Genomic DNA, 27443 nt, shown 5'->3' on the forward strand with positions numbered 1-27443 from the left:
TTAAGACTTATTTATTTATTCATGAGAGACAGAGAACACACTGGTGAGCAGGGGGAAGGGGCAGAGGGAAAGACTCTCAAGCAGACTCCCCAATGAATGCAGAGTCCCTTGCGGGGCTCCATCCAGCGACTCTGAGGTCATGACCTGAGCCGAAATCAAGAGTTGGACACTTAACTCACTGAGCCACCCAGGAGCCCCAAAATGGTAGTATATTCTGATGACAAGACTGGGGAGGTGTTCACTGCAGGCACTAATTTCATATTCTGCATGTACAAATAATTGTATTATATGACATATGCAAGCCCAACATTTATGTAATTTGTGTTACTTAGGTCAGATGTGACTCTGAGGCTATGCACCTAATCCCAGACAAATCTCAAGACTAGACCCTCTTCCCCCAGTGCCCAAAGATCCCACAAACCCCTACCTTTCTCAGGCTCTTGGAGCTCAGCTGGGGTTAAGAACACTGGTAGCCAGGCCTAGGCTGATGTCTTTTGTAAAATGGAGAATCAGCATATAATGTGAATAACCAGCCTCCAGAGGGATAGTTTGGATTTTGAATTTTCTTCTTTCATCTTAGTTAGATTTCTTAAAATGTGGTTCAGCCAACAATTGCTAATCATTATTTTTTCAGTTTTCCCCATTGCCATCCTCCAAAGGGCTAACGAGGATGTTATTTATATTATTAAATTAATATTTATTATTTACAAACATTTTAAAGTGATCAAATAACTGTGGTTGTTTCCAATATCCTCACAGAATGTTCTTACATTTTTAATATCATTCAGCACTGTTTTTTTTAAGAAAATAGGTTGATTTCCTTAAATAATAACCTTCAAATTGTGTTTGAAATTCAGAAATAGAGGCGCGTGGCTGGCTCATTTGAAGGATCACGCAACTCTTGATCTCGGGGTCGTGAGTTTGAGCCCCATGTGGGGTGTAGCGATTACTTAAATAAATAAAACCTTTTAAAAAAAAAGAAAAATTCACAAATACTGTGGGGCCTTTCAGGTTGAGGTTCTTAAAAGGTTTTTATGCTCTTAAGTAAGATGCTGGGCAGTAGAGGGAGCTCTCAACATGCTGGGGCAGGAATTGTTGGCCCTGCGGCAGAAAAGGAGCCTTGCCCTGACCCTTGGGCTTTGGGCTCTGTCCAGCCCTCTTGTCAGAAACACTGCCTGGGTAGCTCAGTCATTAAGCGTCTGCCTTCGGCTCAGGTCATGATCCCAGGGTCCTGCTCCTCGGGAAGCCTGCTTCTGCCTCTCCCACTCCCCCTGCTTGTGTTCCCTCTCTCACTGTGTCTCTCTCTGTCAAATAAATAAATAAAATCTTTAAAAAAAAAAAAACTGCCTTCTTGTGCCTCTATTGGCCCTCAGCTACAATGTGCCGATTCATCTGCCTTTAGCGAGCTAACCTCAGCAGAGCTTTCTTCCCAGGGGGGAATGTTGGTTGGCTGCTAAAAAGATCCTTTTTGCCAATACTACCACTTTCTGAATAAAATATTTCACAGTTGACAGATTGATTTCCCATGCCTTACCGGGCCTGCTGTCCTCCACTGACAATATTCCATGGTCTCAGGATGCATGGGATAAAAAGTGTATTCGGGGGCACATGGCTGGGTCAGTCGGAGGAACGAGCAACTCCTAATCTCAGGGTCATGAGTTCGAGTCTCATGATGGGTATAGAGATTACATAAATAAACAAACAAACATATTAAAATAAAATAAAAGAGTATTCAGGACCATAACCTAATTTGGGTGAAGTTTGGACTTGAGTTTAGATCCCAGCCAAGCACTTACTTGCAGGTGACCTGAGAACATTACCTAACCTGTGAGCACCTCTGACCCTCACAGTAGAATGGGCTATATGGGAAAGAAATAAAGTGGCATATAACAAACACCCATCATAGGATGGGTGCTCAAAGTATGTTAGCTTCCTTGCTCTCCCCTTGTATACAGGGGCCTCGCGGTGAGGACATTCAACACCAAGAGCTAGAAAAGCAGGGCAACTTTCTGTGGCAGGCAAATCTGGAAAGGAAAGATAAAGGGAAAGGAATCTCTCTCCACAGCCTCCTGCAGCCTGTGATCCAAGCCACGGAGATACACAAAAGGGAACTGGAAAGAGCTCAGGTTCCCCTCTCTGATGCCTACTCTGATGGCCTTCCTGGAGGAAAGGGAGTGTTAAGGTAGTCCTCAGGGTATGTGCTTATTTTCTCAGCGACTTGTACTCCTCCAGCCTCACTTGTGACCAGACATGTCTCATGAACATAGGGCTGGTGTTAAAGCTCAGCATGGAGCCCTCTGGTCAGAATGTGTATTTAATGCAAGCAGAGAAGAGAAATAAGCCAGGCATGGCAATGCCCTGAGAGGGTCTGCAGGAAGTGGGGGAAGGAAGCCATGAGGATTGGTAACAGATACCTAACTACTCATGGCCAATGGGGCAAAGGAAGAAGAGACTCTCTCCAATGGGCACTTGGTGCCTAAGAGCGTGAAGCAAGACACATCACTTTTTAGGAATCTGCCATAAAGAGGTGGTCAGGGTCAGGAGGTCTTCCCCAGTGAAGGACCTGATCCAAAGCCAGAAGCCAGCTCTCTCAGACAGTCAGTTCCCTGAGCCCAAGGCAGCTGGATCTTTATTAGAAAATGCAATCAAAACCAGAGTGTTATAAACTGATTGGATCCCCTGCAAAATTCATATATTGAAGCCCTAACCCCCAACGTGACTATATTTGGAAGTAGGAGGTCATAAGGGTAGGGCCCTAATCCAATAGGTGTCCTATAAGAAGAAGAGACACCAGAGAACTCTCTCTGCACACAGAGGAAGGGCCATGTGAGGACCCAGTGGGAAGGGAGCTATCTGCAAGCCAGGAAGACAGGCTCACCAGAAACCAACTCTGCTGACACCTTGATCTCCGATTTCCAGGCTCCAGAACTCTGAGACAATAAATTTGTGTTGAGTTTATGGTATTCTGTTACGGCAGCCCTAGAAAAGTAATATGTAAAAAATTTTAATGACTTTACCTTCCCTTATATTTTCTTGCCTTGTGTCTAATTAAGATATATTACCTGTGCATGATAACTATTATGATGATGATCTAGTTGCTTTCTGGTCCCTGGTGAACCTCATATAATTTACAGTGTGGCATTTTCTCTTCTTTTTATACAAAAGATCACTTAGGGCACCTGGCAAAAAAAAAAATCGATGAGTAAAGCAACAAGTGATGTGCTGCAACATAACGGAGATTTTGATGCAGCCAATTTGACCAGTCACTTTTCACCAAGTGCTGAACCAGTGGAAGATGCTAGTGAGGCCCAGCGTGGGACTGGGAATGAAAGACAGATTATAGCAGAGACTGGGTGAGGGGTCATGGCTGTGCTGGAGAGGAGTGACAGGGGTGTTCCCACTACTTTGTTGTTTTCTAAAAGTTATAATTTAATGTCTGGGAAGTTTTAGGATCATGAAATTGGGTGGATATTAAAACGTGCAGGCTTTCAGGGCGCCTGGGTGGCTCAGTCGTTAAGCATCTGCCTTCAGCTCAGGTCATGATCCCAGGGTCCTGGGATCGAGCCCTGCATCAGGTTCCCTGCTCTGTGGAAACCTGCTTCTCCCTCTCCCTCTCCCCCTGCTGTGTTCCCTCTCTCGCTGTGTCTTTCTCTGTCAAATAAATAAATAAAATATTTTTTTAAAATGTGCAGGCATTCAATGTCATAGGGTCTAAATGGGGGAAGCCAGCAAAGACCCTCCTCTGCAGAGGTTGGCACTCACAAGGCTGTCTTGGTAATTGATACACAGCTTCTGAAGGGAATGGTGAATAAAAACATGGCTCCCATAAGTTTTTATTTCAAGAGAGCTAATCTGGCAGATGAAAGAAGGAAATCCAGGGAAATTCTGTGTCTGGTGACAAGTGTACTGTTGGCTGGGAGAGCAACCCACTGCTCTCGTGGGAGATTGTGAAACACTAAATAAATAGAACCCTAGGACCCTAATCACATGGCCTAGGGCTCACTCCTGGTAGAAAACTGGAATGTTGGGCATGAATCATACTGAGTTTCCACCTATAGATGGACCACCAAAACAGGACAGCAGGGGGTCAGCAAAGGGAAGGTTGTGAGGATTGCTGAGCCTCTAAGCTTCCCAGGTACTCATGATCATCTCTGGCACTCTGACGCCACATGATAGGAAGCAAGGCTGAATCTTTCGGGTAATAGCATCAAATGCCCCTATATTGATGGATCTGGAAGGTGATGGAAAATGGACCTGAGCCTACCAGAGATATCATTTGTAGATATAACCCAGGGAGCTGGAAATGGCCAAGGCCGAGCAAATAAGAAAGTTCTGGAACTCACTAAATAACAGATATTTATTAATATATGCTACAGACTGAACTGTGTACATCCTCCCAAAATTCACATGTTGAGGCCCTAACCCCCCAGTGTGGCTGCATTTAGAGTAAATAAGTAACTAAGGTTAAATGAGGTCATAAGGGTGGAGCCTTGAGCCTATAGAATTCATGTCCATATTAGAGGAAACACCAGAGAGCTCGCTCTCTTTCTCTCTCTCCCCACCATATGAGGACACAGTAAGAAGGCAGCCCTCTCCAAGCCCGGAGGAGAGCTCTCACCAGGAAACAAACCCACTGGCACTCGATCTTGGGCTTCCCAGCCTCCAGAGCTGTGAGAAGATAAACTTCTATTGTCTAAGACACCCAGTTTATGGTATCGTGTTATGGCAACTTGAACAAACTAATACAGTGTACAGGAAACCTAATAATTTCTCATGGACCGCTACAGTCAACAAAAGTTAATCCACCTCTGAAGAAAAAAAATATATTTTTTTAAGGTTTTATTTATTTATTTGAAAGAGAGATACACAGCGAGAGAGGGAAGACAGCACGGGGAGTGGGAGAGGGAGAAGCAGGCTTCCCGCTGAGCAGGGAGCCCGATGCAGGGCTCGATCCCAGGACCCTGGGATCATGACCTGAGCTGAAGGCAGACGCTTAATGATTGAGCCACCCAGGCACCCCTGAAGAAAAATTTAAGGGCCTATTAGTGGCTGGTAAAAGGAAAATTGCCATCAATTATTTGTTGCATCCAACCTTAAATTCGTGAGACAAAAGTTTTACCCATGAAGGATATTATTTATTGTCTTTTTCCTCATTTTGAAAGTAGTTTATTGTTTAAAAAAGAAAATCTTGTACACCTCCCTAGCTATTTCTCAGGAAACATTCTCAGAAGCAGAACTACTAAATTGAAGATTATGCACATTTTAAGGCTCTTTGATAAGAATTTCCCAAGTACCCACCAACACATTTTAACCAATTTACACTCCACAACAGAGTGGATGAGAATGTCTGTTCCAAATACTCATGCCACCCCTGAATTTTGTTTTGAATTGTGTATTTAGTGTCTCCCAGAAGCAGACCCACCCTGAGACAAAGTTTCAAGGGCAGGAGGTTTGAGTGACTGGAGTATGAGGAGAGAAATGGGTAAGTGCTCCTCAGAAGGAGAGGCAGCTGATAAGGAGTGTGTTACAAAGCCCACTCCCTCGGTGGACAACTGCAGCTCAATCTTGTAGACAAACCCTGGGAACTAGTGTGAAATCCCTCAGAACTGCCCCACCTGGATGGGACAGGGTGATTATCACCTCCAAGAGCAGTTAAGTAGGGCTGCTTGAAGGAAGAGGGCAGAGGACCTTTGGTAGTCAAAAAAAAAAAAAAAAAATTTCTCAGCCACAGAGATGGGGATGATGGCAGTTAGAGGTCCATGGGGTGTAGTCAAGTGTCAGGGGTTAACCTTTCCCAAAGAGAGTTCTGTCCCTTGTGTTTGGCTATGGGTAGGGGATCTCTAGGCCCTGGAAAGTGCTGCCTGGTAAGAGTGCCTTGTTTGCCTAGGGGCTTTAGCCACCAGCCAGGCTGATGATGTGATTTATGATGGGGGTTTTGAGCCATGCTGTACCAGTTCCAACCCCCGGAGGGACGGGACACTAAATAAAGGCATTAGTCTGACCTCCTGGAGGGGATGGAGACAGAACCAGCCAGGTGTACTATATGTGATCGTGCCCCGGTAAAAATTCTGGATGCCAAAGGCTCTGGTGAGCTCCCCTGGTTGGCGGTACTCCGTGTGTTTCACCCTTCATGGCCAGGAGGCGATGTCACCCATGACCCCAGGGCGAGAGGACAACCAGAAGCCCCACGTTTGGAGCCCTCGCAGACTCAGCTCCATATGCCTCTTCCTGCTGCTGATTTTAATCTGTTTTCTTTCACTGTAATAAAACTGTGATCGCACTTTCCTGAGGACATTGTAGGGACTCATCGGACCTGAGGGCGGTCACAACAAACTCTCTAGGCTTTTTCTTTTTGAAGAATTTTAACATTGTGTTGTCTTTTTGTCATAACTCATTTGCCTAATAATTTAGCTGTGGTAGTTTTAAATTCTTGTGTAACCAGTCTATCAATCTTTCCCTTTATAGTTTTTATTTACTTAAATAGGCCTTTCTCATTACAAATCATTTAGGTATTCGTCTTTTTTAGTTTTTTACAGCATCATTTCCCCTCATTTACCTAATTCTGTTGGGGATTTTTTTTATATGCTGCTAGGTAAAAATCTATGGCTACTTTTTTCCAAATAGTTTCTCAATTGACCCACCTTGGAATAATCATATTTTTGTATATTTTTAATCACATACTAAATCCCCACATACTCTAGGGTTTGTAGGTGGTCACTCTATTCTGTTCTATCTACATGGATGTCTTTTCTTGCATCACCTTGTCTTTAGTTTCTGTGGCTTTGGAATACAGATTAAGATCACATTGCATGCATCTTTCCTACATATTGTTCCTATATAAGATCTTCTTGGCTTGTTCTCCTATTTATTCATCCATAATAAAATTTTCCGCACCCCGAGAAAATGCGATACCCAGAACATAAAAGAAAAATTTAAATCACTTTGTCAATTCCCATCAGCTTTCCAAAATAACATCCTACTACAGTTTTTCATTGAAATTGCATTAGACTTAAAAATTAATTTGGGGTGCCTGGGTGGCTCAGTCAGTTGAGTGTCTGCCTTTGGCTCAGGTCATGATCCCTGAGTCCTGGGATCGAGCCACATCTTGCTCAGGGGGGAGCCTGCTTCTCCCTTTCCCTCTGCCTGCCACTCCCTCTGCTTCTGTGCTCTCTCTCTCTCTGTGTCAAATAGATAAATAAAATCTTTTAAAAAATTAATTTTAGGAAACTGATACGCTATTTGCAAAACAGAATCTTTCCATGCAGAAAGATGGTATGTGCCACAGTAAAAACAATATTTTTAAAAAATTTTTAATAGATGTTCTTCATACTGGTCCAGCAAATTTCTTGTTAACCTCAAGGAAATAAGAATTTTTATAGCTCTTAATGCACATGGTTATATTACCCCCAGAAAACTTTCACTTCTACCAGCATCATGTAAGACTGAAAATGCCCCCTTGCAAATCTGAGCAGGTGAAAAAGAACCTCACTGTGGATTTAATGTGTACTTCTTTGACTTTTCATGAGATTGAATGATTCCACACATAGGTATTGGTCAGTTGTATTTCCTTTTTGTGAACTGTTATCTTTTGCCTATTTTCTATCTTAAGAATTGGGGTGTCTGGCTCACTCAGTTGGTGCAGCATGTGGCTCTTGATCTTGGGGTCGTGAGTTCAAGCCCCACATTGGGCATGCAGCTCACTTGAAGAAGAAGAAGAAGAGGAGGAAGAAAGGAGAGGAGGGGGAAGGGAGGAGAAGTAAAAGGCGGCAACGACTTTGATTTAACAAGTAGAAGTATTTTTCCCAGTACGTCCTTTGCCTCTTAATTTTATTACATTTTCTGATTTACAGATTTTAAAATGTTTCCATCTATGCAAATCTATATTTTAAGATTTTATTTATTTATTTGACAGAGAGAGAGCACAAGCAGGGGGAGAGGCAGAGTCATTTATACGTTCTTCTATGTCTTTTATAGCTCCTGTTTAAATTTTAATTCCCTAATCCACATTGGATTTATATCAGTTTATGGTATACACGAAGTAAAGACGGGATTTTGTTTTGAGTTTTAAGGGTTGGTTGGTTGGAGTCGGTATGTTGAACTATAGGCATCTTCTTGGAAGTTATACTCTGCCCAAGCTATTTGGTTTACTTAGTAATTTTTAAGTACAGAATTTCCTGACACACACCCATTCAGTGGATTAATAAAATGTTCTCTCTATGAAAAAAAATGTAACAATTACAGCTGAAGCCTTCTTATTGTGTATGTAACAAGGTACATTTCAGATTAAGGAAGGTTGAGTATCAGTCAGCTGCCCCCTGCTGGGGCTTTCCTGAGTCCTCTGAAAGTCTGCAAAGAGTTAAACAGGTTATTTTACCAACAGCATCTATAAAAATGTGTTGCTACAATTCACTTGGAAGGCTTAATCCCCCAAGGGCACAAGGAATTAATTTATAGTCACAAGTTTGGCATTCTTACAAGAAAGCTACTCTACCAAAAGGAAACATGAACTTCTGAGAAATCAAATGTTTGTCAGACCTGATCCATGGTTTCCAGCAACGTACTATCTGCCCAGTGAAGGTAAGGAGCAGGAAGAACCTCTCCCAACGTCAAATATGGTATAGTCTAAAGCACATCACATTGAACGTCTGAACCACACACGCTTCCTGACTGCAGCACTTCCCAGGGAAGACATGTACATTAGCTTAAACCTAGGGCTGCCAACAAATTAAACACTGCATCTAGACGGGGAAAAGAGGAATAACAATTATTGAGCATCTACCATGTGCTGAAAGATATGCAAGCAAAAGAGAGATGGGTATGGCAGTCCTGTCTTTTCTTGTCTTGACTTTCAGCTGTACCAGGCTCATGAGGTCCATAATGACCCAACATACATCTCTGGCCAAAGGGTATTCACAAGTGTGACCTACATGTCCACCGTTGGGCAGTGTTAGGACTGGGGAAAGGAGAGAATGTTAGATGCAAGTTGCGTGGAGTTACTGGAATATCTGTAAATGATTAAAAAGTTCAGCTGGCTCAAAGACTTGTTTGTGCAATCTATTAGACGTCAGCTCTCTTTATATGAAACAATTCCCTCTCAGCTCTTTCTAGTCCCCCCAGGGGCTTCCAAGTTCAGAGCACACTCTGCACTATTTCCATTTAGCAAGTACTTTTGTGTACCTACTATAAATGGGAGTACAAGGGAAATATGAAACTCGTTCCCCGACCTAACAGAGTTAAAAACTTGTGCCCATAAAACAGTTTGAGACCAGCCCACCATCAATACACCCTTCTCTTGCTGCTGCCCCCTGACTTCCATGAATGACTCAGGGCATGTGAGAGTGACACCCAGAGACAGCATCCCCTCTCTGAGACACCAGGAGCTGGAGGCCACCGGTGCTCCATCAGTACACACGGCAGGTGGTCGGTGACCAAAAGGAAATTGTGGTGGGCAATGGCAGAGTCTTATTTTGAGATGTTGGGGCATTCTGGAGAAAAAAAGTGTTCTGTGTCCCTGAGTCAACAGGAATTGAATGTTGTACGTGGGAAATGGCAGAAGAAACAAGAGGCTACAAGACAGATTGTGGAATAATTGGGGCAAGACGAGTCTTTGCGGCTTGTAACAGTGTCAGGTATCCACGTGTACAGCACTCTGTTGATTAGAAAAGAGACTCTCTGTTCAGAAATGTCCATCCGTGAAAGTCAAGGAGGGGAGCTGGGAGGGGACACAGTGAACTCAAGTCCACTCCTCTGCATCGACAAGGTCTACAGGACTTGTGTGCAGAACTCAAAGTCGCCTTCTGGAACAGCTTCTCCTGCCCATCAGCCTACACACTCTCCTGTCTCTGAGTTCCTCCTGGCAGCCTGTGTTGATGGTGGGCATGGTCTCAAGCTGTTTTATGGGTACAAGTTTTTAACTCTGTTAGGTCGGGGAATGTGTTTCATATTTCCCTTGTACTCCCATTTATAGTAGGTACACAAAAGTACTTGCTAAATGGAAATAGTGCAGAGTGCTCTGAACTTGGAAGCCCATGGCTTGGTTTTGATATGGTTTTATACTTCACCACAAGATGAACATGTTCATGAGAAAATACTCTCATTGTCAAAAATAAACAGTAAAATGGAAAATAAGAATCAAAGCTACTTCTCAGATTGTTGCGAACCCCATAGGGTGCTGGTCAGGGCAACTCTTCTCCTGCTTCTTTGGCCAAGTGGAACCATAGTCACTTGACTCCATCCCCCTCCCAGTGCGCTCCACCACTCATCCCACAATGCACCTCTTCTCACACTTGTCCTCTACTCATTTCCTTTCCTTCGCATTCTTTTCCTCTTTTCCATCCTGTCACTTCTCCCCTCTCTTTTCTTTTCCCATTCTCTGCTTCAGCCTCATGTCTTGCCCTCCCTTTCGCCTCCCACCCCTTGCCATTTGAAGACTATAAAATTAAGTCCAAAGATAAATTACTACTTGTTTTGAAAACTCTTAGTTTTAATTTTTAAAGTGGGGGCTTTGAACATTTTTTTGTTTTTCACTCTAAGATAAAAATCTACTTTTCTATGTGTGGGTGTCCTTGGATGTGTGTGTGTTTGTGCCCACATATGTCCACATGTACTAATCCTGGGGATTAGTGGACCTATAAAGAAAAACGGGTACCTACTTTAGGACTGTATTACTTTGGACAAGTCCCATCAAATCTACTTGAACTCAATCATCTCTTCTCAATGGACAGATACCAGGTCTTCCCCACAAAGCAGATCCAAGAAGACAGATCAAGATGCTGGGGTACCTAATTGCTCCAAAGTAGGGCTGGAAAGCAAATTTTGTGCAGTGGCCCGGCAAACTGAGGAATGACCAATGCCAAGCTACCAAAGCTGCCATCACCGAATACTGAGCTGGGAGTAGATGCAGTAAGCCCACTCTTCATAAGATGGTTGTAAATAAGCTCAAGAGATACACAGTACTAAAATGTGGTAAAATAATCAGAAGGTGATGAGTTTTGTGAGTTTTTTAGTATTTTTACCTTTGTCTATAGTGTAACTTATTTAAGTGTAAGTATATATTATTTAATTTTTAAGAATGCCTCTATTTAATGACTAGTTTGCTGAGTTGTTGAAAATTCAATATTCTGCTCTCACAAACTGGTACAAGCCAGCTCCCACACAACCTACAGGAGAGTCACCACTTCTCACCCATTTATACAGGAAAGCCTAACTGCTCAGACCAAATGGGATTTTCTTTTAATATTTTATTTATTTATCTGAGAGATAGTTGAGAGGAGGGGCCGACGGAGAGACAGAAGCAGACTCCCCAATGAGATCGGAGGCTGAAGTAGGGCTCGATCCCAGGACCCTAGGATCATGACTGGAGCCGAAGGCAGATGCTCAATCAGCTCAGCCACCCAGGTTGGGAATTTAAAAGTTGTTGTAATAACAGAATGGAAGAAGGCCTTTTTACAAATATGAAGTCAAACTAGCAACAAGTAATTTCGCACTGGCGTTGGCATTTGTGAATAAAGAGTTCACTTCTTCAAGCAGAAGAATATCTTCTCAGTGCCTGTGATGAACCAAACACAGTACCTACTCGACCACCAGCTCAGCCTTCCTGAGTCCTCACTTCCATCAAGGCCCTCCACATTGGACCTGTCCAACTCATCTCCAGCAGATTCTTTGTTTTTTTAAGATTTTATTTATTTATTTGAGAGAGAAAGAGAGAGAGACAGTACATGAGTGGGAGAAGGGGCAGAGGGAGAGCATGAAGCAGACTCTCCGCTGAGCAGGGAGCCAGAGGAGGGGCTCAATCCCAGGACCCTGAGATCATGACTTGAGCTGAAGGCAGCCACTTAACTGACTGAGCCACCCAGGTGTCCCATCTCCAGCAAATTCTACAGACTTAGGCATCATTCCCCAAGCACATGTTCTTGGCTTGAATTACTCCAACTATTCTTCTCTGCTGAGAAGCCCTTTAACTTTCTCTTTTGCCAAGTCCTGCCCACATTTCAGTAACTAGCTTAGATCCTACCTCTTTCTTGTGATCTCCTCCAACTTGCCAGCCTTAGGATCAAGGCTTTCATGGCTCTGGTTAACTGCATGTTTCTTAATCTGCATCCTGTGGATACATGCCCACTACATATTTTCTTCCCAAGGAGATCTTTAGGTCCTGAAGAACAGGAGCTCCTTCACATAGTTCTAGCTTCTTCTCTCATGGGTCACTTACTAAGAGGTAAACACCTTCTGAGGAGAACAAATGGGCACAAAAAATGCAGTCTCTTCTCTAAAAAGGGCAGTAATACAAGACAAAATCTTGGCCAGTTGCATTCCCAGATTTACCCCTACCTAATCCTCAGACACTCAGCTGATTCACCTATAAAGTAAAGGAATGCACTCAGGGCTGATATTCAGCCAGTATTTACCATGGCATTCCTACCAGATGGTGAATACCTGGTACTCCAAGTCCCCTACCCAATGCCTCCACCTTTCCATCCCAACCACTCAACCTTGCCCAAGCATGCCTTAGATTTTTTTATGATCCAACAACTAATGGTGTTTTTAAATGTACCCAGGATTTGTTTTTTTCAACTATGGCAAGGACAGCAGATCAGGGGACACTTGCCACTAATGATAGTTTGTTACTAACAGTGCTGAAGACAAAGGGGCAGGCCAAACCACACAGGTCCACATGGGGAAGCACCAGGGTTGATCAGAAGGCAGAAAGAGAGGAAGGTATGGCCAAAAGACTTTATTACGATTTTCACAGGAAGAAATGGACAAGGCAGGGTAAGCAACTGAGCAGGCTTAGGATGGGAAAGTTGAAATAATTTCACGGGGCTCTTGGCTATAGGTGTGATCCCTAGTTGTCCAGTACCTAGGCCTGGGATGATTTAGGACAGAGAGGGTAGTATCTCAGACTACAGAAGCCTGATGAAAGCAAGTGAATTAGGGATATGGACTTGGGATTGGTTGGTTTATATATCAAAGGCATGTATATAGGCAAGTTGCTTGCTATCTCTAGGAATTAGCTAAGCTTGGGAGAGGCAGACATTCTCCAGTCAGGAAGGCCTCAGGATGTCAAAGCCTCATAAATACAAGGAATAAAAATATAATCACTACATCAAAAACTAATGATGTATTGTATGGTGACTAACATAACATAATAAAATAAAATTAAAATATATATATATATTTAAAACAAAAGGATTAATGTTTGCACAACAAGAAGAATCCCCCACAGGCTTGTCCCAACACTTTGCTGAGCTCCAGGACAGAATACTTAGATTCTCATGGCAAAAGTACAAATATATTTTTTTAAGTTTTTATTTTAATTCTCGTTAGTTAAGATACAGTGTTGTATTAGTTTCAGGTGTGCAATATATGATTGAACAATTCTATGCATCACCCTGTGCTCATCAGAACAAGTGCACTCCATAATCCTTATAACCTATTTAACCCATCCCCCCACACCACTCTTCTCTACTAATCATCAGTTTGTTCTTATAATTAAGAGTTTATTTCTTGGTATCTCTCTCTCTCTCTTTCCCTCTAAAAGTATAAATATTTTAAAGTTATAAATTAAATTCACTGTTAAATAAAATATATTCAATCCCCTTTCCTTGACAATTATATCAATTATATCCTTAACAATCCCTACCTAGGATACCAAATGTAATCACGGAAATCTCTGACTCATTTCCCATAGTGTAAAAAGTCCAACTAAAATTGTTATTTCATTTATGATAAGCCTGCACAAGTTAATAAAATGTCAAGTTTCTTTGCCTTGGGATAGAATTCAAGTTGGTTTGATGATACTAGTTACTGCTTTGCGTAGTAGGTTGATTAGCAGTTATGCCGAAGATTGATTAAAGAAAAAGAAAAAAGTTAATAAATTAGATAAAAGAATTGATAAATAAAAATAAGAGCTGGTATTTTGAAAAGAAAGGTAAAATAGACAAACCTCTGGAAAATCTGACCCCCACCAAAGAGATAGAGAAACACGTATAAAGAGTCCATGATGGTGGGGGAAAAGGAGACCTTAGTTTTGTCTGGTCCCAGGAATTCAGGTAGATAGCTATCAAATCATTCTGAGCACCTGTGAACTCAACTGGACATCTAAGAAAAGAATAGCTGCAACTCTACAAATAGAAAAGCAACCACTTTCTGCAAGGTAGGAGGTGTGAAGAAGTGAATCCGAGGCAGTATATGGGAAGGTAGACCATGGGAAGAGGGAGCCTCCCACAGCTAGCATTGGAAAGTGACATAGCAGCTGAGCTCAAAATCAGAACTTTTAAAGGTCTGCTCCAATGAAGGACCTCCCTGCCTGAAAGACGCTCAGGTGGTAAAGCGGGGCAGAATCCTAGGTAGGACAGTGTGGTTGCAGGATCTCTGGGGTCACAGGATGAACTCTTGAGTATGGCAGAGCTCCCAGGCATTGGAGCAGGAAAGCCAACTGCAATCAGCCAGCCCAGGAGTGGGCTCTCAGCTGAGGGTTGACTTACAGCACAAACTGTGGCATGGTCAGGCAACTGCTCTCCCAGCAGGGACCCAGCAAGCAGCAGAACTGTGGGAAGACCCCCCTTCCTCCCTGGGAGGAACAGCACGTGAGCGGTTTTGGAGACTCAAAATGGGGTTGCATGCCTAAGATAGAAAGACTTGGTCACAGGCCGGGTGAGCACAGAGTGCGGAGGGAGACCAGGAAGAAAGGAGTGATTAACTGCTTTTTCCTGAGGGCCCACTGAAGAGTGGGGCCCTGAGATTTTGGTGCCTGGGCTGGAGATTGGGAGGCCGCCATTTTCATTCTCATCCTCTAAAGCGGCAAGGAAAGCCTTCAGGGAACAAAAGCTACATAGAGCAATCCAGAGCGGCTTACTTAGCCTGGCCCCCTGGCAAGGGCAGTGCAATTCCACCTGGGGCAAAGACACCAGAGAATCAGCACAACAGATCCTTCCCCCAGAAGATCAGCAAGAACATCTGGCCAAGACCAAGTTTACAGATCACAAAAAAATGCAAAACTCCACTGCTAGGGGAAAATACTATATAGAATTCATGGTTTTTTACTCACAATTCTTTAGTCTTCTAATTTTAATTGTTTTCTTTTTCCTTTTTCAACCAATTTCTTATTTTATCAACTCTTTTTTTTATCTTTTTTAATTTTCTTTTTTACACTTACATTCTATCCTTTCATTGTATTTAATTTTATTATTGTATATATGTATATATAGTATATATCTAACATATATACTATATATATATAAATTTTTCTTTCTTTACAATTTTTGGATGCAGTTTCTTCTAAAAAATAGACCAAAATACACCCAGACTCTGGGTGCTCTGTTCTCTTCATCTGTTTGGTCACGTTCTCTCTCTTTTTATTCTTCTCCCTTTTTTTTTTTTTTGTTAAAGTCTTTTTTAATTTCCATCTTTACAATTACATTCTATCCTTTTGATGTAATTAATTTTATTTTTGTCTATATATGTTTTTCTTTCATTACAATTTTGGGATGTAGTTTCTTCTAACAAAGAGACCAAAATACACTCAGGATATAGTGTATTGCTCTGTTCTGTTCCCCTGTCTGTTTATACCTTTTTGTCTTTTAATCTTCATTTTTACAGTTACATTCTATTCTTTCAATGTATTTAATTTTATTTTTGTACATATGTAAGTTTTTCTCTCTTTACAATTGTGGGATCTAGTTTTATAACAAACAGACCAAAATACACACAGGATCCAGTGTATTGCTCTGTTCTGTTCACCTGTCTGATTATATTCTCTTTTTTATTTTATTTTATTCATATATTTTAATTTTGGGTCTCTTCTGATTTGTTTAGTGTATATTTCCCTGGGGTCACTCTTGCCATTTTAGTGTTTTATTCTCTTGTTCATCTATTCTTCTCTGGACAGAATGACAAGATGGAAAAACTCACCTTAAAAAAGAGAACAAAAGGCAGTACTGACTGCCAGGGACCTAATCAGTATGAATTAAGTAAGATGTCAGAACTAGACTTCAGAATAACAACTATAAAGATACAAGCTGGGCTTGAAAAAAGCATAGAAGACACTCGAGAATCCCTACCTGGAGAAATAAAAGAACCAAAATCTAATCAAGTTGGGGGAAAAAGGCTATTAATGAGATATAATAAAAAATGGAGGCTCTAACTGCTAGGATAAGTGAGGCAGAAGAGAGAATTAGTGATATAAAAGACCAAATGATGGAGAATAAAGAAGCTGAGAAAAAGAGAGATAAACAACTACTGGATCACAAGGAGAGAATTTGAAAGATAAGTGATACCATAAAGTGAAACAATATTAGAATAATTGGGATCCCAGAAGAAGAGGGGGTGGGGCAGAAGGTATATTGGAGCAAATTACAGCAGAAAACATCCCTTATCTGGGGAAAGACATAGGCATTCAAGTCCAGGAGGCACAGAGAATCCCCTTCAAATAAGTCAACACCTTGACATATAATAGTGAAACTTGCAAATCTCAGAGACAAAGAGAAAATCCTAAAAGCAGCTCAGGACAAGAGGTCTGTAACATACAAGTGTAGAAATATCAGATTGGCAGCAGACCTATCCACGGAGACCTGTCAGGCCAGAAAGGACTGGCATGATATATTCAGAGTGCTAAATGAGAAAAATATGCAGCCAAGAATACTTTATTCAGCAAGGATGTCATTCAAAATAGAAGGAGAGATAAAAACCTTCCAGGACAAACAGAAACTAATAAAATTTGTGATCACTAAACCAGCCCTGCAAGAAATTTTAAAGGGGAACCTGTAAGCAAAGAGAGAGCCCAAAAGTAACATAGACCAGAAAGGAACAGAGACAGTCACTTTACAAGTAATACAATGGCACTAAATTCATATCTTTCAATAGTTACTCTGAATGTATTTTTAAATGGGCTAAATGCCCCAATCAAAAGACACAGCATGTCAGATTGGATAAAAAAGCAAGACCCATCAATATGCTGCTTACAAGAGACTCATTTTAGACCCAAAAAACCTCCAGATTTAAAGCGAGGGGGTGGAAAACCATTTATCATGCTAATGGACATCAAAAGAAAGCTGGGGTAGCAATCCTTATATCTGACAAATTAGATTTTAAAACAAAGATGGTAATAAAAGATGAGGAAGGACATTACATCATATTTAAAGGTCTAAAAATTGTAAATATTTATGCCCCTAAATGGGAGCAGCCAATTATATACACCAATTAATAACAAAACTAAAGAAACACATTAATAATAATACAATAATCATATAGAATAATACAGAATCTGTTTAAGACTCTCTCCCTCTCCCTTTGCCCGTCCCCCCTGCATGTCCCTCACCTCTCTAAAATAAATAAATAAATCTTGAAAAAAGAAAAAGAAAAAGAAAAATCATACCAACAGCTCAAGAGATGCTAAAAATGTATTTGTTAAAATCCAACATCCATTCCTGATAAAAATACTTGGTGAACTAAGTTTAAAAGACAATTTCCTTAATTTAATAAATACAAATTATTATATGACCAAATTAATGATATTCTCATTAAAGTTATGAACAAAGATAAAAGTACCCATTCCCAGAGGCACCTGGGTGGCTCAGCTGGTTGATCATCTGACTCTTGGTTTCAGCTGAGGTCATGATATTATGAGTCTTGAGATGGAGCCCCACACCAGGCCCTGTGCTCTTTGCAGTCTGCCTGAGAGACTCTGTCTCTGCCCCCTCCCCATTTGTGTACTCTCTTGCTCTCTCTCTCTCTCAAACAAATAAATAAAATCTTTTAAAAAAAAAAGCACCCACAATCACCACTATTTTTCAATATTTTTCTGCAGGTTGTTTTACAGAGAAATACAATGAGGAAAATTAACAAGACTGGAAAGTAGAAAACAAATTATTTGCATACATCATTAGTTCATAATGAGAAAATTCAAGAGAGTAAACTGAGAGTCATTAGAACTAAAAGGAGATTTCAAAGTGCTGGCAAGCTATGAGATAACCATATACAAATACAAAGGCTTCTGGCAAAGCAGAAATAACCAGTTAGAAAACATAACAGGGAACAAATCCTTTTCACAAGAGTGACTAAAAAGAGAGAACAACTTGGAGTAAACATAACAAGAAATAAGCAATGTCTAGATAAATAAAATTGTATGCTTTATATATGAAAATATAGAATTAACCTTGAAAAAATGGAAAGACCTTCCAAGTCTCTAAATGAAAACATAAAAGATGTTAATCCTTTCCCCAACTTAATTGATAAGTTTAATGTAATTCCGATATTAATTCTTGCCAGTTTTTGTTTTTTATGTATTTGTTTTTAAAAACTGGCAAATTGATAAGAATAGCTTATATGGAAGAATATGTAGGCAAGAAGTCATTTTTAGAAAAGAAATTTCCTGAAGGTAGGTCATCTCTAGTAGCTATCAAAACATACTACTAGGGCGCCTGGGTGGCTCAGTCGTTAAGCATCTGCCTTCGGCTCAGGTCATGATCCCAGGGTCCTGGGATCGAGTCCCACATCGGGCTCCCTGCTCAGCGGGAAGCCTGCTTCTCCCTCTCCCACTCCCCCTGCTTGTGTTCCTGCTCTCCCTGTCTCTCTCTGTCAAATAAATAAATAAAATCTTAAAAAAAAAAGAAAAGAAATCCTTAAAAAAAAAAATACTACTAAATAATGTTAGTAAAAGTCAATAAAGTTAGTAAGTTAGTAAAGTTAGTAAAAAGAAGTTAGTAAAACAGTATGATACTGGTAAAGAAAATAAAAGACCAATAAAACAGAAAAGAGAGCCTAAAAATAGACCTAGGTTTTGGAGGAAAATTAATTATAGTAAAAGGAGCATTGAAAATCAGAGCAATTAATTAATGTTGTTAGAAATTTTTGTATCACGGGTGCTCGGTGGCTCAGTCAGTTAAGCCTCTGCTTTCAGCTCAGGTCATGGGGCAGGTTCAGGGTCCTGGGATTGACCCCATGTCGGGCTCCCTGCTCAGTGGGGAGTCTGCTTCTCCCTCTGCCCTTCCCACTGCTCATGCTCTCTCTCTCTCTCAAATAAATAAAAATCTTTAAAAAAAAGAAAGACATTTTTGTATCAGTCAGATCAGCAAAGATTAAAATTTTGATAATACACTTTGTTGGCAAGACAGTGTAGAAACAAACAAGTTTTCTTATACACTGATAGGTGGGAATATAAATTAGTCCAACCTTCCTGGAGCATTTAAGCAATATATTTTAAAATGTAAAATACTCATACCCTTTGATAAAACAAATTCTATTTCTAGAAATTCCTTCAGAAAAAAAAAGTCAGCAATGATGCAGCTATGAGACTCTTTATTGCTTAAAATATCAAAAAAATTGAGAATCCAAATATCAATGAAGAAAAAATAGGTTAAATACATATCCATTTGAATACATAACCATAGGTTAAATACTCCATTTGAATGGATCAAGAAAGGTGCCTGTTATAGGTTTAATGCAGAAAAAAGCAATTTGCAAAATAGTGTAGTATGATTCCACCTCTGTTATGTATTAAGGGGTGGGTGGTGGGGTGCAGATATGTAGGCACAGAATAAAATCTATTCAGATGTGCACAATCTATTTGCATCTGGGGATTGGATTCTGGGGACTCCCTTTGTTCATTCCTATAATCCTTGAATTTTAGTACAAGGTGCATATATTTCTTTTATTATTAGAAAAAAAATCTTTTTAAATATTTCTGTTTTAAGAAGCAGAGATAATTAGTACATAATATGTTTGATTTTTTTAAATCTCAAAATGCTGGTTTCATGGGTGGAAAAATCATGAAAATGTCTTTGATCATGACAAGAATGGATCATTAAACTTAATTGCTGTGACAACCTTTAGAGGAAGACATTGAGAATCCTTTCAAATCCATGACTGCCAGGATTAATTTTTTATCAGAAAAAGTAGGTCACGTTCTGTGGGATTCAAGGGTATTGCAGTGCCCCTGGTCCGGAACTCCTCCCAACCCCTCCCTCTTATCCCTTCCCCCAAACCCAAATACCATATACATAAGACTTGTAATCATTTGGCTCTAAGACTTCTTTGTTGCCTTTAAAATGACATTGTCCCTAGGAAGTCTAATCTATTCCATTTGATAACATTTATATTTAGAATATGTAAGTCTGTGAGCCCTTTTCCTGACAGCAGGCTTAGAGATGGGCCAGAAGAGAGGGTAGCGATATATGGGTACCATTAGGGTCCACTTTGTCTCTCTTTTGGGGGGCAGCACTGGTGGCTGTGGAAAACAAACTGAGAATAGATTTAACATAATATACAGAAAAGATGAGCAGAAATAGGTCAAAACATTTTAAATGGCACCAAACTAGTAAAAGAGACTCAAGCAGCATTCTAAGACTGAAAGCTTGGAAGCTAGAACAGTATTTTGACTTTTTTTAAAACAAGAAAATCCATTATTATTTTACTAATAAAATAAATTACTAATAATAATTGAATTAATAATAATCCTAACAAGCTGAAAACAACTTAAAATGTAGAGAATGGTTAAAGTAATTATGACATATGCAGACAACACATACAATTGAATACAATACAGCCACTAAAATGATAAAAAATATTTCTATAATTAATATATCAAGATGTTCAAGATTATTATTAAGGGAAAAAAGATTATATAATAGGATATCTGGAAGAGTCTCATTTTTGAAGTTGGTTAGATAGATTTAGAGATAAATACACACACAAGCACATTTCTTTACACTCTGGGGCCCAGGACCTTTCCCCAGTAAAATCACCCCCTGTTCTCTTTTAGAGTCTCCACGGGTTGCTTATTTTAACGTACTCCTCATTTATGCTCTCTTGTTCCTCCACTTCAACCCCCTCTTTGCTTCTGCTGCACTCCACCCAGAGTTACTGGTAGAATGCTGGTTCCCAACACAAGAGGTTTTCTCCTAGAGATCCAGGAAGCTATAGACCAATGCAGCACAAAATAAAGCTGACCTCAGTGCTCACTGCTCTGGAGACCTGCTATGCTCTGACTGAAAAGTGAAGAAAACCCCTTCCCACTCCTGCTTCCTTTGTCATCTACGTCATCTTTTGCCTAAAGTCTCTGTTTCCATAGGCCTAAGATATACAAAGCAAGTGGGTGAGCTTTTCGGGAAAGCAGGAAAAAAAAAAAACAAGAAGGCACATAACACATATCACTAAATTCTTTCTATTCCCTAAATTTTTGCTTATCAGGAGTTCCCATCTCAAGCCTAGTCCAGATAACACAATCAAAAGTCCTTTATGTAAGTCAACCTTTACAAATCAACACCTGCTTCTCCCAACCCCTTCCTCCAGCACAGAAAAGCTGTGATACCAGTTCAGGTTCAACTAATTGCCCATCCCAACCAACTAACCCCACACAAACACGTGTGCGTGTACACACACTGAACTAAAAACAGTATTTACCTCTGGGTAGGATTATGGGGGATTTTTGTTTCTTTTTGATTATTTACATTTTCTGCTTTTTCTACAAAGAATGTGGGTAATTTGCAAGTTTTTCTAACTTAAATTTTAAAATCACACTCAATGCCACACATATAACATCAACGGTGTTTCTCTTTGGGTGGTCAGACTATTGGGGAATTCTTTTTGTTTTTAATTTTTGAAAATGTGCAAATTTTCTAGAATAACTATAATCCCTTTTTAAGTGAAAATGAAAATATGTGCCTTTACTTTCCTGAGAAATTTACTTGTGGATTTTTCTGAGAGATTTAATTGTGGATAGAGATGTGAGCTACAAGTGGGATTGGTTCTTAGAAGTGAGTGTTGAAATTCTGGTAAAGGAGAAAGTCCTTTCAGAAAGAATAAACATGGGTAGATTGGTTGGGAAAAGAAAGTGGAATGGGAGGAGAGCAGCAGAAGAAGAATGAATTAGAGATTGAATAGGTGGATTGGGAAGGAGGAGGAAGATTGATAATGAAGATGCAGGAGAGGGGCGCCTGGGTGGCTCAGATGGTTAAGCCTCTGCCTTGGGCTCAGGTCATGATCCCAGGGTCCTGGGATCGAGTCCCACATCTGGCTCCCTACTCAGTGGACAGCCTGCTTCTCCCTCTGCCTCTGCACCTCCCCCTGCTCATGCTCTCTCTCTCTCTCTCTCTCTCTCTGTATCTCTCTGTCTCAAATGAATACATTTAAAAAATCTTAAAAAAAAAAAAAAAGATACAGGAGAGACAGACAATCCATAGGTGTGGCTGCATACTTGCACTTTAGTGGTAAACAGGACTTGCGATCAGTCATCTTCAAAGTGAAGTTCTTCAATTTTACAACTCCTAATCAAGCTTCACTTAGCCAGGATGTGAAAACCATAAGTAAAACACTAAGGTGAAAGGTGTAGTTTTAAAAGAACAGCCATGGTTTCCATTCACTGAATGCAAGGATAGGGTAGGTGTCTGTCATACTGTGACAGGGGCAGTTGAGATGGAAGTGGAAAGAGAACACAAAGAAAGTGCAGTCAAGAGGCAGCTCACTAAAACCTGTCTCTTCTGATGACGACAACAACAAAGTCCAGATGAATTACAAAAAGCAACAACTTAAAGAATCTGAAAAGCAAAGAAACTTAAATAAGGAGGGGAGCCACCAAAAGCTGTAAAAGCAATTTGTGCAGCGTTGGGTTTCTCATTTTATTTCCTCTTTTGTTCACATTCTTGAGCCAAGGGCAGTCATGCAATGGAGTTGCAATGGTGGTACTGCAGACAGCTAACACCTTAAGAAAAGTCCCTCTGTCTGGAAAGACTGGAAAAGGTGGCCACTTGAGCTAGAGAATATGGGACAGAATCTGGGTTTGTGTGTGTGTGTGTGTGTGTGTGTGTGTGTGTGTGTGTGTGTATCCCTTCTCTCAGAGCTTGCCAAGGGAGGCACTCTAGCAGAGTCAGCCAGGATGTCAAATGGCACGGTCAGCTAAAATCCCAATAAAAATGTCTTTCTGGTCAAACAAACTGAAAAAAAAAGGGGGCGGGTTTTGTGATCCAAAGAGAATTGGAGTAAATTACTGGGTAAGTTTTCTCTCTTTTTTCACTCTCCCCTTAGCACCAAAACTGGTCCTGGTCACAGGAACTATGTAGCAGCACGGCATTCAAGACTCCAAGAGAATCCCACCTATTTGGCCTGGAGGACCAAGAACAGGGGGCTCTGCAGGTGGGGGACTGTGGGGGAATCCTGGATAGGAGGGACTTAGAGAATTAGAGAAAGGGCTCTTTCAATTCCGTGTATGAACTGGCACAAGACACAGTCTTAACCTTGAGCTGCACATGCATGGAACATATTCAAAGCAGCCTAGCAAAGATTCCAAAATTGAGATGACATTGGAACTATCACCCACAGAATATAGCCAGACAGGCTGAAACAGCCCAAGTGGATCACCTGTTAAAATACCCCAACAAGTCACGAGGCACCTGGGTGGCTCAGATGGTTAAGCGTCTGCCTTCAGCTCAGGTCATGATCCCAGGGTCCTGGAATTGAGCCCCATATCGGGCTCCTGGCTCAGCAGGGAGCCTGCTTTTCCCTCTCCTTCTGCCTCTCCCCTTGCTCATGTTCTCTCTCTCTCTGTATCTCTGTGTCTCAAATAAACAAATAAAATCTTAAAAAAAAAAATACCCCAACAAGTCAACATTCTCTGGGGGATTTTAGTGGGAAATATTCATATTCAATATTCAAAATGTCTGAAATACAGTCTAAAATTACTCAACACACAAAGAACCAAGGAAAGATGACCAATTTGTAAGGGAAAGACAATAAATGCCACTCACTGAGATGACCAAGATATTAGAATAATTAGATACAGACTTTAAGCAGCTATTATAACTATGGTACAGGAAGTAAAGATTAACATTGTTGAACAAAGGGGGAAAAACAGAAAATAGGAGCAGAGAAACAGAAACTGTAAAAAAAAAAAAAAAAAGAACCATCTTACCAAACTAAACATATGCTTAACCTATGATCCAGCAAGTGCACTCCTTGGCATTTCCCCAAATGCATTAAAAACTTATGTCCACACAAAAATCTGCACAAGAATGTTTATAGCAGCTTTATTTATAATCATTAAATTAGAAGCAATCAAGATGCCCTTTAGTAGGTTAAAGGATAAATAAACTGCAGTACATCCACAAGATGGAATATTATTCAGCACTAAAAAGAAATGAGCTCTAAAACCATGAATATACATGGAAGAAACTTAAATGCATATTTCTAAGTGAAAGAAACCCATCTAAAAAGATGACATACTATATGATCTCAACTATAAGACTTTCTGGAAAAGGCAAATATTTAGACATAGGAAAAAGATCAGTAGTTACCAAGGGCTGAGAGGAGAGGGAAGGATGAATAAGGAGAGCACAGAGGATTTTTAGGGCAGTGAAACTATTCTGTGTGAAGCTATAACGGTGGGTACATGTCATTATACATTTGTCAAAACCTATGAAATGTGCAACACCAAGAGTAAACCCTAATGTAAACTATGGATTTTGGATGATAATGATGTGTCAATGTAGGTTCATCAATTGTAACAAAAGTCCCACTCTGGTACCAGATGTTGATAGTGAGGAAGTTTGTGCATGTATACAGGCAGAGGGCATATGGGAGCTCTCTGTACTTTTCTTTCAATTTTGCTGTGAGTAAAAAATTGAATCTATTTTTTAAAAAGTTTTAAAGAACCAAATGAAAATTTTAGATGTGAAAAAAATACGTCTGAAATTAATATTTCAATTGAAGACTCAATAGCAAAATGGAGAAAAAAAGAAAGGAGTTGATGAACATAGTGAAAGATCAATAGAAAGGGGGAACAAACAATGAAAAACAGAGGGACAACTAGAAAATAAATAATAAAACAAATCTAAGCATATCCATAACTACATTAAAGGTAAATGGTCTAAGCATACTAATTAACAGATAGTTTGTCATATTGGATTAAAAATAAATAATACCACAACATATGCTATCTATAAGAAACCTACTTTAAGAATAAAAACATAAATGGGTTAAATGTGAAATGAAGGAAAAAGAGACAGCATGCAAACATTAATCTGAATAAAAATGGAGTGGCTATATTAGTATCAAAGTAGACTTCAAAACAAGCATTATTATCAGGGATAAAAGAAGATATTTCATAATAGAAAAGGGTCAATTCACACACATACCCAAATAATAATAACAACAATCTTAAACATGTAGGTATCTAATAAGAGAACTTCCAAAAACTTAAAACAGACACAAAACTGAAATGAGATGTAGATATAAATACACAATTATATTGAGAGACCTCAACATTCTTCCCACAGTAATTGATAGAAGTAGACAGAAAACCAGTCAGTGCCAATATAGAGAACCTGAACAACATCATAAACCAGTTGTCAGAGCTTACCTTTAGAGAATGCTGTACCCCAGAATAGAAGAAAACAAATATTTTTTAAGTGTACATGGAATATTCACCATAAAAGATCATATCTGGGCCATAAAACAAACCTTAACAAATTTAGAATAATTGAAATCATACAAAATATCTTCTTGGATCATATGGGATTAAATTAGAAATTAATAAAAGAAATATATCTAGTAAACCTCCAAAATATTTGTAAATCAAACAACATACTTCTAAATTACCCCTGGGTCAAAAGCCACATGGAAAACTGGGGGAGAAACTGAATGAAGTGAAAATACAACATATCAAAATTTGTGGAAGGCACTTAAAGCAGTGATTCAAAGGGAATTTAGAGCATTAAATGGTTATGTTGAAAAAGAAGAATGTCTCAAATCAATGATCTAACCTCACACTTTAAAAATCTTAAAAAAAAAAAGAGCAAAATAAATCCAAAGCAAGTAGAAGGAAGGGAATTTTGAAGGTAAGAGCAGAAATCAATTAAAATTGGAAATAGAAAAGGAATTAGAAAATAGAAAAGGAGAAAATTAATAAAACCCAAAGCTGGTTCTTTGAAAAGCTCAGTATAATTGATAAGTCCTCTAGGTAAACTGACCAAGAATAATGGAGAGGATATGAGTTACCAAAATAAGGAATGAAAGAAGGTAAATTACTACTGATCCCACAGACATTTAAAGGATAATAAGGGAAATTCTATGAAAAACTCTGTGTTTATAAATTTAACATAGATGAAAAGGACCAATTCTTTAGTAAACAAACTATCAAACTCATTCAGGAAGAAATAGATGTATTTCTATTAAAGAAATCTATTTATTTCTTATGTATATATTTATATTTATTAGAGAAATTTAATTTGTAGTTTTAAGCCTTCTAAAAAAGGATACTCCAGGCCCAGATGGTGAAGTTGACCAAACATTGATGGAAGAAATAACAATTCTATAAAATCTCTTCTTGAAAAAGAAGACAAAGGAACATTTCTCAATTCATTTTATGAGGTTAGTATTACCCAATAAAACCATATAAAGACATTACAATCAAGAAAATTTCAAACCAGGGGTGCCTGGGTGGCTCAGTCGGTTAAGCGACTGCCTTAGGCTCGGGTCATGATCTTGGGGTCCTGAGATCAAGCCCTGCATCAGGTTCCCTGCTCTGCAGGAAGTCTGCTTCTCCCTCTCCCACTCCCCCTGCTTGTGTTCCCTCTCTCACTGTGTCTCTCTCTGTCAAATAAATAAAATCTTTAAAAAAAAAAAAAGAAAAGAAAATTTTAAACCAATTATCTCTTATGAACAAAGATTGAAAAATCTTATAAAATATTAATAAATTGAATCCAACAACATATGAAAAGGATAATATGACACAACCAAGTGGGGTTTATCCCAGGAATGCAAGGCTTATTCAACATTTGAAAAGCAACTGATGCAACTTGCCTTGTCAACAATCAGAAGAAGAATAACCACATGAGTACCTTACTGGATGCAGGAAAAGTATTAGAATAAATTCAATATCCATTCATGATAACAACTGTCAGCAAATTAGGAATGGAAGGGAACTTCCTTAACCTAATAAAAGGCATCTATGAAAAACCTGCAACTAACTTCATACCTAAGGATGAGATAATAGAGAGCAGCCAAATATATAAAGCAATTAATAAGAAACTTAAAGAACTTGTTGATAATAATAAAATAATAGTAGGGGACATTAACACCCACTCACTGCAATGGACAGATCATCTAAGCAGAAGATCAACAAGGAAACAAGGGCTTTGAATGATACACTGGACCAGATGGACTTAACAGATGTATTCAGAGCATTTCATCCTAAAGGAGCAAATACACATTCTTTTTGAGTGTACACAGAACATTCTCCAGAATAGATCACACACTGGGTCATAAATCAGGCCTCAAACAGTACAAAAAGATTGAGATCACTTGATGCATATTTTCAGACTACGATGCTATGAAACTTGAAGTCAACCACAGGAAAAAATTTGGAAGGACCACAAAAACATGGAGGTTAAGGAACATCCTACTAAAGAATGAATGGATTAACTAGTAAATTAAAGAATTAACAAAATACATGGAAG

General features: G+C 39.6%; 1 long non-coding RNA gene across 2 annotated transcripts in view; it reads right to left on the bottom strand.

Annotated features, from left to right (window-relative positions):
• Positions 1-27443, bottom strand: part of LOC141374009 (uncharacterized) — a 60625-nt gene that overhangs the window by 15376 nt on the left and 17806 nt on the right. For both annotated transcript variants that reach the window (XR_012380541.1, XR_012380540.1), the window contains exons 2-3: positions 3063-3179; positions 2879-2979 (exon numbers count right to left, since the gene is read on the bottom strand). This is a non-coding gene — a long non-coding RNA (uncharacterized lncRNA). The remainder of the gene's footprint in view (positions 1-2878; positions 2980-3062; positions 3180-27443) is intronic.

Source organism: Callorhinus ursinus, unplaced genomic scaffold (assembly GCF_003265705.2).
Source record: "Callorhinus ursinus isolate GAN/ISIS: 27379988/994484 unplaced genomic scaffold, GSC_fseal_2.0 scaffold13, whole genome shotgun sequence".
Classification (NCBI taxonomy): Eukaryota; Metazoa; Chordata; class Mammalia; order Carnivora; family Otariidae; genus Callorhinus; species Callorhinus ursinus.